Raw genomic sequence first — 15,527 nt, forward strand, 5'->3', positions numbered from 1 at the left:
ATTTCTGATAATTGTCTAATAATTCAACTGGGCATCAAATACTGAGTTCAAAATCATTTCCCTTAGAAGTTTATAAACGTATTTCTTCATTATTTTCTCATATTCAGTGCTGCTAATTAGAAGACAGATGCCAGTTGGATTCTCATTACTGTGTAAGTGAATCTAGATTTTCTTTATGGAAGCTTTTAGAATTTTATCTTTATCCCCAGCAGTTTGAAATATAATGAGGACATGTATATGTAATATTTTATTTTATTTTTTATATAGCTTACTTGATTTTTCATAGGTATTTTTAGATTAAAATTTTTGCTTTCAGTCCCTTCAAATTTCTTTTCTCTAATAACTTCCTGTCCTCTATTTCTTCAGTTCTCTCTCCCTGAAATACATTGTGAGTCAGATGTTGGCGTTCTGAGATTGAGTACCATCTGTCCATCCCTTTTCGTCTTCATTCTGGGAGACTTCATTTTAGCCCTTCTATGGATTTTTTTTTAAATAATCTTTTTTTTTTTTTTTTTGGTTCCAAAAGCTCTTCATGTCTTCAGATTGTTTACATTTCATAGTATCTAGCATAGTTTTTCAAGTGAAAAAAACCCTCCCCTCAAACAGCTTGCATTTAGTGCCTGTTACTATGAATTCCCCTGTTCCTACTTGGTTGGGAAAGATGTTAGACTAGTGCACGGTAATCAGGATTGGGAAAGCAAGTGGAAGCCCAACGACAAACGCCTGATATTTGTGTTTAATAAATACTTAGAAGGATACACGCTGTATTGAGTGAAATTTTTGGTGGTGAGGGTGGGTATTAGGGGAATGAAAGATTCTTACCTCATAACTTCTATTGGGCTCTTAAAGAAAAATCAGTGGATATGTGTTAGTTTTATAATAAAATTACTGCTTTTTTTTTTTGGCAGGGGAGGGAGGTAATTAGGTTTGTTTTATTTGTTATTTTTTGAGGAGGTACTGAACCCAGGACCTGGTGCATGCACTCTACTACTTGAGCTATATGCCCTCTCCCCCCAAAATTACTGCTTTTTTTTTTTAAAAGCTTGTCTGGGAAGGGAAGGAGAGGGGAAATATGGGCATGATTAATTTCCGAAGAGAAAGTCAGGGAAAGTAAGTAATTTCATCACCTTTAAATGAGCTCAACAATCTTGTTGGGCTGTTGAAACCATCAAACGTGATAAAGTGTGTATCGTGTTTAGCAATCATTCTCAACAAACGCTACTTGTTTTCTTTCTTAGCTCTCTGCCTGCCTGCCTGGGCAGAAAGTTTATAAGAACAGAATTCTGGAGCTGTTAATCTAACAACTCAACATGATCAGTCCTGCTGTTGGCACACTGACCTTGACACCCCAGAGCCCCAGTGCAGGAGTCTGTCATGAATGTCCATTCCAAGCAGCTGGTGTGGTATCCGATAAATCACTCCTCCCCAAGACCAGTTTCCTACCCACACACCTGCCCTTTCAGTGACTGTTTCCTGCCTGGAACCTGTCTCTTCTGTGGCTGGATTATCTGCCATTTCATCCATGACTGTACTTCCTAATACCTGCTGCCAAAATTCCAAATTCTGCCCTTTTTGCCATCACCCAAATTGATTAAGGAATCTGTAGCTGTGCTCCCAAGTTCAGTTGCCTGGCCTTCCTCTGACTGTGTGGGTCTGTCTGAGTCTCACATACTGATCTCACACACACTTCAGAATGTAACTAGGTTTACTGATGCCCCTGGTATTGGAATTTGGCCACACTGACCAAGAAAACACGTATTTTGTAGTGAGAGGAGGCATTCTCAACTACCTTCTCTATTGTAGATTCAACTCTTCTTTCCCAGCATAAATTGCACAAGCTAATAGACTGGGTAAAAGACACATAGTATTTATATTGGGAAGCAAAAAGTAAGACAAATGTGAATCTGGGAGCTTGGCTTTTTCAAAATAATAGTCAAAATATCATGCTTTGTGGAAAGCCTTTTGGCTTTTTCAGGATTAGAAATCTTTGTTTTGTAAATGTGACAGGCTTATGGTTCCTATATATATTTTTTTTTACCTCCATTTTATTTTTTCAAAAATTCACAAAATTTCTCTGACAAATTTTCCTCAGCTCTTCTAAGGGGACTTTCCATCTGAAGATTTTTCCATTCAAGCTCTACTGTTTTGCATTCCTTTAGGGTGGAATATTGTTTACGGCAATAACCTTAGTCTTTTCTAATCCCTTTTTCAAATTTCACATTGAGGTACGGGAGAAGAGTAAAGATAAAGTTAGATTTATTTTTGCAATTCATCCCAAACATTGCAAGTGAAAAAAGAAATCTTGACTATTCATTTCTGATTTCCTTTCTCAAAAAACATTTTAAAAAAGAGGAATTGTACAACAAAGTTTTGAGGGATTAATGACCCAAGACAGGGGATTGACTTCTAGGATTCCAGAACTAGGACAATCTAACCTTCCTTTGTGAAAGAGCATTTGGTTTGGGGAGTGCTTGAAATAGCGGAGACAGTAAAGGACAGATATTCACCGCACACCTATAAGCTATTATTCTACTCCGCACTAAATGCACTAAATCTTACAATGTGGCCTGAGGTTGGCTTGAGGCTTAAATCAACAAGTAGAGGTTTTAGAAGCGCAGATGCTTGTTGGCTGTCATGTTTTACTAGGTCCTGTAGTTAGGAAGGAATCCTGTCCTTAAAGGACTTATGTTGGTCAGGGTGATGACTAGAAACAATTACCTCACAGCGCTCATTATGGGCTGAGCTATGTGTAGCCCAGGCTGCTGTGGAAGCACATAACCTAGGCAAGCGGTTTTCAAACTTTTTGGTCTCAGAACCACTATACACTGTTAAAAATTACTGAGGCACTTCCGAGGTTTTTTGTTTTATGGGTTAGTTATATGCATTGATATTTACTGTCTTAGAAGTTAAACCTAAATGAAAACATTTTAAAAACAACGAAATTCATTGCTACCGTAAATATGAAAAATACGTTTTCCAACAAAAATTGTTATAAAGTTTTTTTCAAATTTCTTTGATGTCTGGCTTAATAGAGGATGGCTGGATTTTCAAATTTGCTTCTGCATTTAATTGGTTGAAGGAGATAGAATCCATCCTCAGACACATGCAAATACAAAGGAATTGGTGACCCTCTAAAAGGACTTGAGAACCCTCCGGGGATCCTCTGGCCACACTTTGAGAACTGCTAACTTAGACCAGGAATATTTCTTGGTGGAAGCAACTCGTGTCCTGAAGTAGACCAGTTAGCTAACAGAGGCTAGGTGAGGGCGAGATGGTTCATGATGAGGCTGTTGTGCAAATCCAGGAGGGATTCCTGGGCAAGGCGCTCAATCTGCTCCACTCTCGCCGCCATTCTGGAACACACACCCAGTTCATAAAAAGTACCTCAGGGGGAGCAGATGTGCCCATCAACATCACATTAACTAGTAAGCGCTAGTGGTTTCTGCAGTCGAGAAAAAGCGACCAAGTGCAGCCTCAACCCTCCGCCTGCGGGCGGTGCCGCGCCCTCGGAAGCCCCGGAGGGCCGCAGCGCGCAGGCGCGGCGCGGCCCCGGAACGGTAAACAGTGGGGTCACGTGACGCGGCCCCGTTCCTGTCCCCGCGCCGCCGCCGCACGCCGATGGCTGCGGGGTCTCGCGCCGCCGCACGGTCCCCACGAGGCGAGCGACCCTCGGGTTCTTGGGCGGCGGCGGCGGCTGCAACGAGGATAAGGAGGGCGGCGCGGAAGCCGGGACAGTGTGGTCGGCAGCGGCCGCCCGAGCCGTGAGGAAGAAGAGGCTGTGGCAGCGACGCCTGCGTCCTGCGCGTACCCCCTCTCCGCGCAGCCGGCCCCCTCCTCCGCGGCGGCGCGGCCACCATCTTCCTCTCGCTGCCAGTGGTAGCGCTCGTCGGCGGAGCTGGGTGAGTTGCGGCGCGGCCGCGGTCGGGCGACGGGCGGCCCTCCCCTCCCCCGGCCCTTGCCCCACGCCCCGCGCCTCCGTGGCCTCCCGCCTTCCCGCGGCTGTGCTCCGCGCCTTCCTCCTGCGCAGCGGGAAGGCGCCTCTGCGGCCTCTTGCGCAACGCCCTCGGCCCACCCGCGCTGCCTCTGCCTCCCGGGACCGTTTGGGCCGCGGCGGCGGGGCGGCTCGGCGGACGGTCGGGGCCGCGGCCTCCCCGCCGGCTCCTGCGCCCCGGCCTCGGGTTGAGTCCCGCCGCCGCGCGGGCACGCGGGCGCGCAGGCCCAGAGGCACGGCGGGCGCTGGCGGGGAGGCCCAGCCCGCAGGCCCCGACCTGGCCCTCCGGCATCGAGCTTTGGGCCCAGGTCCTGGCAGCCGGCGCTGGCCTTGGCCAGGAGGCCGAGCCCGGTCCCCGCTGGTGCAGACCGCGAGTTGGCTCTCCATCCACGCTCCCGCGGCCGCGCGCTTTTGTGCCTGGGACCCAAACTGTCGACTCCTTATGCATAGTTTGAAAGGAGAAGCCTGGAATCCGTTCTTCTGATAATACGTGTAATTTAATGAACCACTTGTCGATATGTGGGTGGTAGTGGTCCTAAATAACTGATCACCTGACCGGGGGTGCGGGGAGGAGGGAGAGAGGGAGAGAATGTTGGTACCGCGCGCAGTCTAGGTCCCTTCTTTTCCCTAGCAATGTATTGCCGAGTCCGATGACCTTTTCTCATCTTTGGGTTTTTAAATGCCATTTCCCAAAGGCTATGATTCGAAGTAATTTGAGTGGGTGATTATTGATGCTATTCAGGAATCATTTGCAGAATATGATCATGGATAGTCATTAATGTAAGGGGCAACGACGCTTTAATGTCTACCTGGTCCTGATCTTCATTATGTGTAGAGATACTACTTAATTTAAGATGAAACTTAGGTAATTGAGCCTTTACAAAGACGAATTTTACCACGTTATTTTAAATAGAGGGTAAGGGGGAAGATACAGTAAACTACTTAGGGGGTACTTAACAGTACATTGTTCTATTCAGTTACTATTTTGGATTCGAACTTGTCTTCCCATTACTGAACTGATTGTCCCCCAAACTGGACCTCAGTTATTCAATCATTACCTACCATTTTTTTGATTCTTGAATGAAGTGTTTGGGATTGTGAAAATGTAGATGTGTTTTTCTGGTAGGAAAGAGACATGAGTCAACCGGGAAGTTGTTGCAGCATTCTTTTTAAAATTTGTATCTTCATTCTAGAGCATAAAAGGTGTTGTGTTGTGAAGATTGTTGTTTTAAATAGTGATTTTTAACCATCATTACCACTTAGACCTTTCCTTAATTTGCTATATTTTCTCCCCATTTCTTCTGTTTACTGGCCATATATTACGATCATGAACTTTCCCTCCATCAGCATCTTCATCGTCACTGCTTTTAAATATATACTCCATATCCCCATGATAGTACCAATCTAAGGAAGTACTTTTAATAGCGATTATTGCTCTGATTAAGCCACATACAGTTCAGTCAGTTCCTTAGCTGCAGAAAGTCTTCTACTGAACTGAAGTGAGCCACTTTTTAAGTATAGAGAACTACAGCCTTAAATTGTAAGCTTTATTTGATAGCTGTACCAAGATTTGTAAGAAGGATAACACATGAGTTAGTAATGGGACAGGTTTTTTCCCTGTTCCATGTGTGCTTTATAGGTTTACTTATTGAAAAGCATGAAAGTGTAGTTTATTATACTGCTTTTGCATCCTTTAGGAGGTTAGTGAACTTCCTTATCACGCTGAACTGGTTGTGCATTACATGCTGTTGGGATAGACCTCAGATAACTAGCTGATCCTATGGTATACCAGTCTGTTGCGTATTCAGATAAGTCAAATCTGTGAAAAGTGGTCTGTGTAAATGTAGGTCCAAAGCAACTTTCAGGATAGAAAAATGGAAGGGAATTTGTCTTCATATTAATCACTTAAAACCATAATATTAAAATTTGAATTGTATTGAGTATGGAATCAGGAAAGGTTAATAATTTTTGACTTCTATTATAGTTTATTAACAAAACTATTACTTATAAAAGTTGAAAGTAGCAAATGACAATTTGGATTGCTGCAAAGTTGCCTTGAATTCAGATTTTTACATAATACGGATTATATGTAGAAAACTTGGTGAATGAGTGAATATAAATTGTGCATACAGTTTTGGTTTTTGGGTACTAAAATGTAGATAATGGTTATCTTCCTTGACGTGGTAAGGTGGTGTTTGCCTTTTTTGATACATTTTACTCTTAAAGGTGTGATTTTTTTTTTTTTTGGCACAGATTTCTCATGAAATCCTTTTTATTTAATAACTTTTTTGTCTAGAGGTAAGATCTTTTCTATTTTTTAATGAGGTGATGAGGTTTATTGATTAGCCTCTCAGGCTTGCGGATTGCCCGTAACTACTTCATTACACAGTGTCAGGGAGGACAAGGTTCTTAGTGCTGATTTCTAAATATTTTCATACATTTACATTTCTTTAATTCTTTTGGACACATGGTTGCTGGATTTCTTTTCTGGAACAGTACATCTTGGGTTCTGTTTTATTCATTTCTTAGAGCACCTGCGGAGAATCCTGCAGTATCTTTTCAGAAGCATAGACATCTTATTTTTTAACTAGAAAAATGATTTGTCAAATTGTTACACATTTTTGATACTGTTGTGCTTTTTAATTTTATTTTTTATTGAAGTGTAATTGATTTGCAATGTTAATTTCAGATGTACAGCAAAGTGAATCGGGTATACATATACACACACACATATATTTTCAGGTTCTTTTCCATTGTAGCTTATTACAAGAAATTGAATATAGCTCCCTGTACTGTATGATACTGTTGAATTCTTGAGAACAGTAAAAATATTATTTTTTAATTGTTGTCCTTTCATTACACAAGGAAGGATATTGAGAGTCTTGATTTGATTAAAAATATTTGAGACCTGGGTGCTGTTTGTACTTTCAAGGAACGTAGTCTAGGTTGAGAAATGAGATTCAGACTTGAGATTTTTAAATCATTGTATTAGAGTTAAAATTGAAAGATATTTCAAGAGTTAAGAGACATTGTATGAGGAATTGCCAAATGTATAGACTGGACAATTATTGCCATGCGTTGTGTATTTATTTCAGATCATCTTTTAATAGTTGGGATTTAAAATTTTAAGATCATTTGTATAATGGAGAGAGGATGAGGAGAAATAGTTAAGCAAAAACTTCAAAATAGTATCCAGAAGTTTTATCTTTTGGGACAATCTAATTTTCTGTTGATTGTGCAGAAAGGCTAACATTTTAATTCATTTATAATTTGGGTGGTCTGGCCACGTGAAAACATTCTAAAATTGTAGACTCTGAAAATAGATTGAGAAGTTTGTGGTTGATAACTTCAAAATGATGATGTCCTATACACACTGAGGATAACCCATTTTATTTTTAATGTGTAGGGAGTGGCTAAGTGCATAGTTCCTAATTTATTTTGGAAGAGGGTATGTCACTTTGTTTCCAGTATTTGAAAGATTTTATTGATGTTGTATGGACATAAAAGTTGATAGGCGTCATATATGTAGACTGCATAAGGTACAGCAGTTTAAAAGTGCAGGCCCAGGAATCCCACTGCCTGGATTCCAGCTTGGGTGTACAGGTGTGTCTTGTTTTATTGTGCTTTACAGATAACTGCCTTTTAAAAAAAATGCAAAAAAAGCCAAATTGAAGATTTGTGGCAGTGCTACATGGAGCAAGCCTATTGACACCAATTTTAATGGTGTTTGCTTACTTTGAGTCTCTGTGTCACATTTTGGTGATTCTCACAGTATTTCGTACTTTTTCATTATTGTATTTATCCTGGTCATCAGTGATGAGTGATCTTGATGTTACTGTTGTCATTATTTTGGGTCACCACAAACCACACCCCCTATTAAGACTCTGAGCTTAATTGTAAATGTGTGTATTCTGACTGCTCCACTGACTGGGTGTTCCCTGTCTCCCTCTCCTTGGGCCTCCCTATTCCTGGAGACACAACAATATTGAAATTAGACCAATTAACCCTATAATGGTCTCTACGTGTCTGAGTGGAAGGAAGAGTCACACGTCTCTCACTTTAAATCAGAAGCCAGAAATGGTTAAGCTTAGTGAGGAAGGCATGTTGAAATCCAAAACAGGGCAAAAACTAGGCTTCTTGTACCAAACAGTTAGGCAGGTAGTGGATGCAAAGGAAAAGTTCTTGAAAGAAATTAAAAGTGCTGCTCCATTGAACAGATGAATGAAAAAAGTGAAACAGCCGTATTGCTGATATGGAGAAAAGTTTGGCCTGGATAGGAGATCAAACAAGCCACAGTGTTCTCTTAAGCCAAAGTGTAATCCAGAGCGAGGCCTTAAGTTTCTTCAATTCTGTGAAGGCTGAGAGAGGTGAGGAAGCTGCAGAAGGAAAGTTTGAAGCTTGCAGAGGTTGGATCATGAGGTTTAAGGAAAGAAGCCGTCTCCATAACATAAAAGTGCAGTGTGAAGCGGTACGTGCTGATGTGGAAGCTGCAGCAAGTTCTCCAGAAGATCTCGCTCAGATCACTCCTGAAGGTGGCTACTCCGAACAGCAGAGTTCAGTGTAGACAAAACAGCCTTATGTTGGAAGAAGATGCCATCCAGGACTTCATAGCTGGAGAGACGTCAGTGCTAGGTTTCAAAGCTTCATAGGACAGGCTGACTCTCTTGTGAGGGGTGAATGCAACTGGTGACTTTAAGCTGAAGCCACTGCTCACTTACTATTTTGAAAATCCTAAGGCCCTTGAAAAGTATACTATGTCTACTCTGCCTGTGCTTTATATGTGGAACAACAAAGCCTGGATGACAGCACATCTGTTTACAACATGATTGACTATTTTAAGTCTATGTTGAGACCTACTGCTCAGAAAAAGTTTCCTTTAAAAGTATTACTGCTCACTGATGATGCACCTGGTCACCAAGAGCTCTGATGGGGATGGACAGTGGGATTAATGCCTGCTAACAGAGCATATGTTCTGCAGCCCATGGATCAAGGAGCCACTTTGACTTTCAAGTCTTTCTTAAGAAATACATTTCCTCTGGCTACAGCTTCCATAGATAGTGATTCATTTGATGGCTCTGGGCAAAAGTCAGTTGAAGACTTTTTGCAAAGGATTCACCGTTCTAGATGCCATTAAGAACATTCATAATTCGTGGGAAGAGGTCAAAATAACATTAACAGGAGTTTGGAAGAAGTTGATGCCAGCCTTCATGGATGACTTTGAGGAGTTCAGAACTTCAGTGGAGGAAGTAACAGCAGATGTGGTGGAAATAGCAAGAGAACTAGAATTGGGAGTGGAGCCTGAAGATGGGACTGTTGTGATCTCAGGATAAAACTTGAACTGATGAGTTGCTTCTTACGGATGAATGAAGAAAACGGGTTCTTGAGATGGAATCTACTCCAGGTGAAGATGCTGTGAGAAGATTGTTAAGCTGATCACAAATGATTTAGAATATTATGTAAACTTAGTTAATAAAGCACCCGAAGGGTTTGGGAAGACTGGGTCCAATTTTGAAAGAAGTTCTGCTGCGGGTAAAATGCTGTCAGGCAGCACTGTGTGCTGCAGAGAAATCATTTGTGAAAGGAAGAGTCAGTTGATGCAGCAAACTTAATTGTCTCATTTTAAGAGACAACCACCCCAGCCTTCAGCAAACACCACCCTGGTCAGCCAGCAGCCATCAACATCGGGGAAGACCCTCTACCAGCAAAAAGGTTACAGCTTGCTGAAGGCTTAGATGATAAGCAGCATTTTTTAGCAATAAAGCATTTTTAGTTATGGTTTATACATTGTTTTTGTAGACATAATGCTGTTGTGTACTTCATAGACTGTGGTACAGTGCAAACATAACTCTTGTATGCACCGTGAAACCAAAAGAGTGGTGTGACTCACTTTATTGTGTGGGATACTCGCTTCACTTTGGTGGTTTGGAACTGACCCTGCGTTATCTTTGAGGTACACCTGTACTGGGTATGTGGCCTTGGACAAGTTACGTAATTGTCTCAGTTTGCTCATCTGCAAAATAGAAATAATAATTACACCTATTGCACAGAGATGTTTTGAGGAACTAATGAGATATGCATACAGTACAGTTAGCATAGGGCCTGGTACATAGTACATGATAAGTACACATTAGTTTGGACTGTTCTCATGTAGGTTATAGTTTCAAGGATAAGTTGCTTGTAGTGTTAATCCACGCTTCTAATACTTCCCATAATGACAGTAGGATATAGTTGTGAACTTTGAAGTTAACTCTTACTAATGGCTGAGTGTAATAATTCTGCTTTTGCCAGTTTCAGCTTGTACTTGTTAGTTCTTTTTCTAGGTGCTTAGGTCTGCTTTGGTTTTAGTGTGGCAGTCATCTTGGATTCTTACATGTTCTTTTTACATGATATATTCAGAAGCAAAGTTATGATTCTTGCTTTTTCTTATGAAGTCTTGCCAGTAGATTCTAACCAGTGAAACTGGACCAGAATTTGAAATGGGTGTGTCGAGCAGGTGATTAGGTAGCATTACATTGTAGAATTGAACTTCGTAGAATTGTATCAGATCATATGGCTTAACCATTTAGTGATTTTCCTTGACTCCATCCTGGAAGGATAACTTAATATTCATCTTTTCATGTTATTGTGCCATGGTGGTGAAGAACTGCCGTTTGTGTCAGAGCAGATTTGAGTTCCAGCTGTCATTTATTCTGTAATATTGGGTGTAACTTTGCTAAGCTTTAGCTCTTCTCGTAAATTGAGAATAATAATAATAGTAACAACAATAATAGCAGTAATAATAACAATAATAATACCTGCCTAATTGTGTGGCTGTGAAGTTTAGTGACATTATACATTTAAGTTTAGCATGGTGCACAGCACATAATAAAACACTCAATGAATTTAACTGTGTAAAGAGATAATACAGGGTAGAGACTCTTGAATGAAATTTTCTGGGTTCAGATTTTAGCTCCACCACTTATTATAGCAATTGAATGTCACTGATCCCAATTTCATTTTTTTTTTTGTATAATCAGGATTATAATATAGCACTGTTGTAAGGATTGAATTAATAAATGTAGACCAGAGTTTCTTAACCTCAGCACCATTTTTTGCTGGGTAATTCTTTGTGGTGGGGCTTTCCTAGTGCATTGTAGTATATTTACTAGATGCCAATAGCATGCCCTCCAATTATGATGACCAAAATTCCCTCCATACGTGACCAAATGCCCTCTGGAGGAGCTTAATCACCTCTGATTGGAAACTACTGATGTAAAATAAAGTGCGTTGACCATTGCCTGGCATGAAGTTAGAGCACATTAAGTTTGTATTTTGTCATTTATAATAGTGGTACTTTTTACCCCTCCTCCTCCTACTGCCTATTAGAAATTTGTTAATAGTAAGCATGCCTGATGAATTAACAGCTTAATTTAAACTATGGTTAGGGATTGGAAGGCATCAAGTTGTTCTGTTCCCCAGGGCCTTCGCATTTCTGTCTTTGCCTGGATTGCTATTCCCCATTTATGTGTGGATCACTCCTGCATTTTAGGTTTTGGCTCACATGGAGCCCTTTATTAGCAAGGCTTTCATTTACCGTCAGGCATAGAATGCCCTCCTCCTCCCTATTCACTATTATCCTGTTTAATTATTCTTCATAGGTTTTATAATCTCCTGATGTGTATTTATCACCCCCCCCCAATGCCTTGGATAGTTTCAGTGATTGTTAGGGTTACATGTGTTTTTTTTTTAAGGGGATGATATGATAAAATACGTAGTTTTACTTTGAAGATGTTTCTGAAAAGTTGAGATACTCAGTTTTAATTTACTCTTAATTTAAATGGGATTTTGGTAGAAGTGTATATATATATATATATATATATATATATATATATATATATATATATATATATATATATATATATATATTTTTTTTTTTTTTTTGCGGTTGGTGCTTCCTAAATCTTTTTGCATTCTATTCATACATGAAACACTTAGAAAACAATATAGGCTAGTTTTATCATGTAAACTAAACTTGACTGCAGTATAATTCTGTGAATTACAGGTGAGACTAGGAAATATCTTCAGACTTAGATTAAATTTTACATTGTAAATAAACGTTAGTTAACGTTTAGGATGTTATTATTAATGCTTACTTTTAGTTGTATTCTGAGTCTTTCTAAATGGTCCATTAGGACCAAATGCTGCCATTGATCATCAGCACCTGCTGTTCCTTTGCCTGGAATAGCCCCTGGACCTTCAGGGCCCAGCTCACACGTCACCTGCTTAGCCTTGTCCTATGGCTTTTACATCCTCTGTAGTACTGTCTGAGCCCTTCAGTATGACACTTTCATATATTGTTGTGATGTTTACATGTTGTCATTTTTGTCTGCACTTTGTTTTGATTTATGAGCTTCTTGAATTTGAGACTGGCGTTTATTTCACTAGTACTTACGGAAGTATGTAATAGTAAATGCTTAATAAATAAGTGAATAAATGAGTAATTTTGAATTAAGCAAATTATCCAATTCTCTGACTTAGCTGGATACATTTTATTGTCTGTGAACCTGAGGCATGACTGTGAACTCAGAAGTAATTTCTGGTTTTAGCGTCTATGTCTTCCCAAGTAAACAGTATCAATTTAATTGCATATATACATATCCTTAGTCCCTTAAATTACACCCTAGATAGGTTTGTTATGTTTTAATTATTAAATTTATAATGTCAAATATAAAAAAGCGTTTAAGTAGAATTTCAGTGTAAGAAACAGGATTTATTTAAATCAAGCAATTTGTTTAATTAACAGAGACACTGAATGAACTCTTACATTTCTCTTTAATTGGATCTGATTATCTTTGACTATCTACATTGCTAGGTATTTTAGGGCACTGTATTTTAGCTTAGTGTTCATTTTTTAAAAAAGGACCTTATTATAGAGTAGTTTTAGATTTATAGATAAGTTGCAGACATAGTATAGAGTTTTTATGTACCCTTCATCTAATTTCTCTGATTGATACATCTGATGTAATGCTAGTGCCTTTATTAGAACTAGAGATTAACTTTGGTACATTACTATTAACTAAATTCTAGCCTTTATTCTGATTTCACCAGTTTTTTCACTATTGTCCTTTTTCTGTTCCATGGTCCAACTCAGGATACCACATTGCATTTAGTAGGTTAGTGTGTTTGTGTTAAGTGAGTATTTCTACAATTGGCTAACATTTGTCTTACAGTTTAGCAGTGGAGAGTTTTTATTTTATTTTTTGATACTGAGCACTTGATGTCTGAAACTGATTTTTGAAAATAAATTACTACTTTATGCCTCCATACAGTGTTACTTTCAAGATAATCGTATGAGATGGCTGTATACTAAGATTTTTGGAATTCTGCCTTTAGAATTGGCCCCCAAGCCTGTTGGAACCACTTATGAAAATCCAGTCTTACCAATTTATGACAATTTTATATTGTCAAGTGTAGAAATTGTCTTCTTTGGACCCACAAGTTTGGGATGCTTTATACTATATTCTGTCTGGAAGATTCCCAATTTCATTGACATACTAGAAGTGTCTTACACAGTGTTAACTGCTTAGTGAACATTTGCTGAGTAAATTAAAGGCGTTGTTAAAGAAATGTAATTTTGTTATATCAATCTTTCTCGACATTAGACCATGAATGCTTTTATCCTGATCTGCTTATTTAAATCCAGGGAAACACACTTTATAATAAGTCATACTAGTTCGGGGGTGGAAAACCCCAAAAACTGGAAAGTTAGTTTACCCATCTTGTTTACAATATGCTGTACTTTCTTTTTAAAGCTGATCTTTAAATATTGTCTAATTTTGAGATTAAAAATATGCCACAGGCTCTGAAGATACCTTTTAGTAAGAGTTTGGGTGGTTCACTAATAGTACCGTTGAAGAAAATGTTTTGCTCATTTAGATCGCTATTTTGAATGGATTGATCTTCTGTATGGATAGCTTTGTGATTTCAAGCTGTGTAACTGCAGCTTCTGAATGTTTTGAGTGTCCCCACCACTTGAAAGCACACAGTCAGAAGTTGTGCGGCAGAAAGACAGACCCCAGGAGTTTGTAGAATTTACCAGACTTGTATTGCTGTGGGAACGAGTGGGTGTGTTGTCAGTAGATTCAACATACCATTTTTAACAAGCAAAGTTAACCATTGTTCCTAGAGCTGGAATTGCCTTTTTTCCTTTGTTTTATCTGGGATACAACTCTGAAGTGGGGGTGGTTTTGGCTTGTGGTAAACTTTGGATTCTGTCATATTCAGATAAACAAATCTGTTAGTAGTTCTAGCTACTTAATTTTGTAAACATTTAGTAACAGTTCTGTAAATTATTTTTAATTACCAGAAATTTATTACACTAAATTTCTTTGGAACCTAAAAACATTAGGGGAAGTATTGGTGATACATGATAATTGAGCCTTTCTTAGGCAGAGGTCAGATAGCTTTAGGGAATTAAAACTTATCCTGACTTTCCATCAGCATTGTAGCTTACAGTTTTCTCAATGTTATAGAGAACACATGTAAGATAACTAGCCAGTCAAATAGCTAACATTTTATTTCAGTGCTTTATTAATATTTCAATATAAATAAGTTGCAGAATTTGAGAAGATACTGAAATCCTATATTTAGAAGAGGATTTACTTTTGTGAGAGTGAGATCATTTTCTTCCCTTTTCTTTAAATTTTAGATTGAGTTACAACAAACTACATCCATTTAAAATGAACAGATTGATGAATTTTGGTGGCTATATACAGTCACAAAACTGCTACCACAATCAAGATTTAGGACATTTTTATCATTCTCCAAAGTATCTTGTTCCTTTGCAGTTGACCCCTCTCTTATCCAAAGCCCCAGGCAACTATTGAGTTGTTGAAAAATTATGAAAAATGTTTTTAAAGAAGAACCTTTAGTGAGTCAAATCTAGTCAATTCCTAGCTTTATAGCTTGGTGTGAAAGGGTTAGAGTTATGACCATGGTCTGTGGAGCCTTGAAACCTGGGTCTGACTCTTTGGCTTTGTTTTGTGACTTTCTAGAAGACGTTTAAATTATTTACATACATTCTGTTTATAAAACTAGGATAGAAGTACCATCTATTATTTTTAAGTGCTAGCTTCTTATTTATTTATTTGGCAGGGGGAGGTAATTAGGCTTATTTATTTATTTAATGGAGATACTGGGGATTGAAACCAGGACCTCATGCATGCTAAGCATGCACTCTACACTTGAGCTATACCCTCTGTCCCTGCATCTATTGTTATTGGGGATAAATGAATTAAAAATGCAGGTAAAATATTTAGCAGCATATAATATATACCCAGTAAAATGCAGAGTATCTTTGAACTTCCTCTAATCTCATTTTTATAGGGGAGGAATTCAAGGATGGGAAATTTTGATCACTTTGGAGCTTATCTAAAAATCCTTGGAATTTTGGAACCCAGCACCTTCTGGGTTAATTAGTGGAATTTTCCAGCTAACTGAATATTACTAGATTTCATTTTGTTCACTCCTCCCTACCCCTGCCCCCAAATTACATTGG

General features: G+C 39.1%; 1 protein-coding gene across 2 annotated transcripts in view; it reads left to right on the plus strand.

Annotated features, from left to right (window-relative positions):
* Nucleotides 1-3,591: 3,591 nt before the first annotated feature.
* Nucleotides 3,592-15,527, plus strand: part of PHF3 (PHD finger protein 3) — a 72,471-nt gene continuing 60,535 nt past the window's right edge. Inside the window, exon 1 of one of the 2 annotated variants that reach the window (XM_031455944.2) lies at nucleotides 3,592-3,899. The gene's annotated coding sequence lies outside the window, so the exon portion shown is untranslated. The remainder of the gene's footprint in view (nucleotides 3,900-15,527) is intronic. The other variant, XM_031455945.2, reaches the window with a different exon arrangement.

The sequence above is a fragment of the Camelus dromedarius genome, chromosome 6 (assembly GCF_036321535.1).
Source record: "Camelus dromedarius isolate mCamDro1 chromosome 6, mCamDro1.pat, whole genome shotgun sequence".
NCBI classification, from domain to species: Eukaryota; Metazoa; Chordata; class Mammalia; order Artiodactyla; family Camelidae; genus Camelus; species Camelus dromedarius.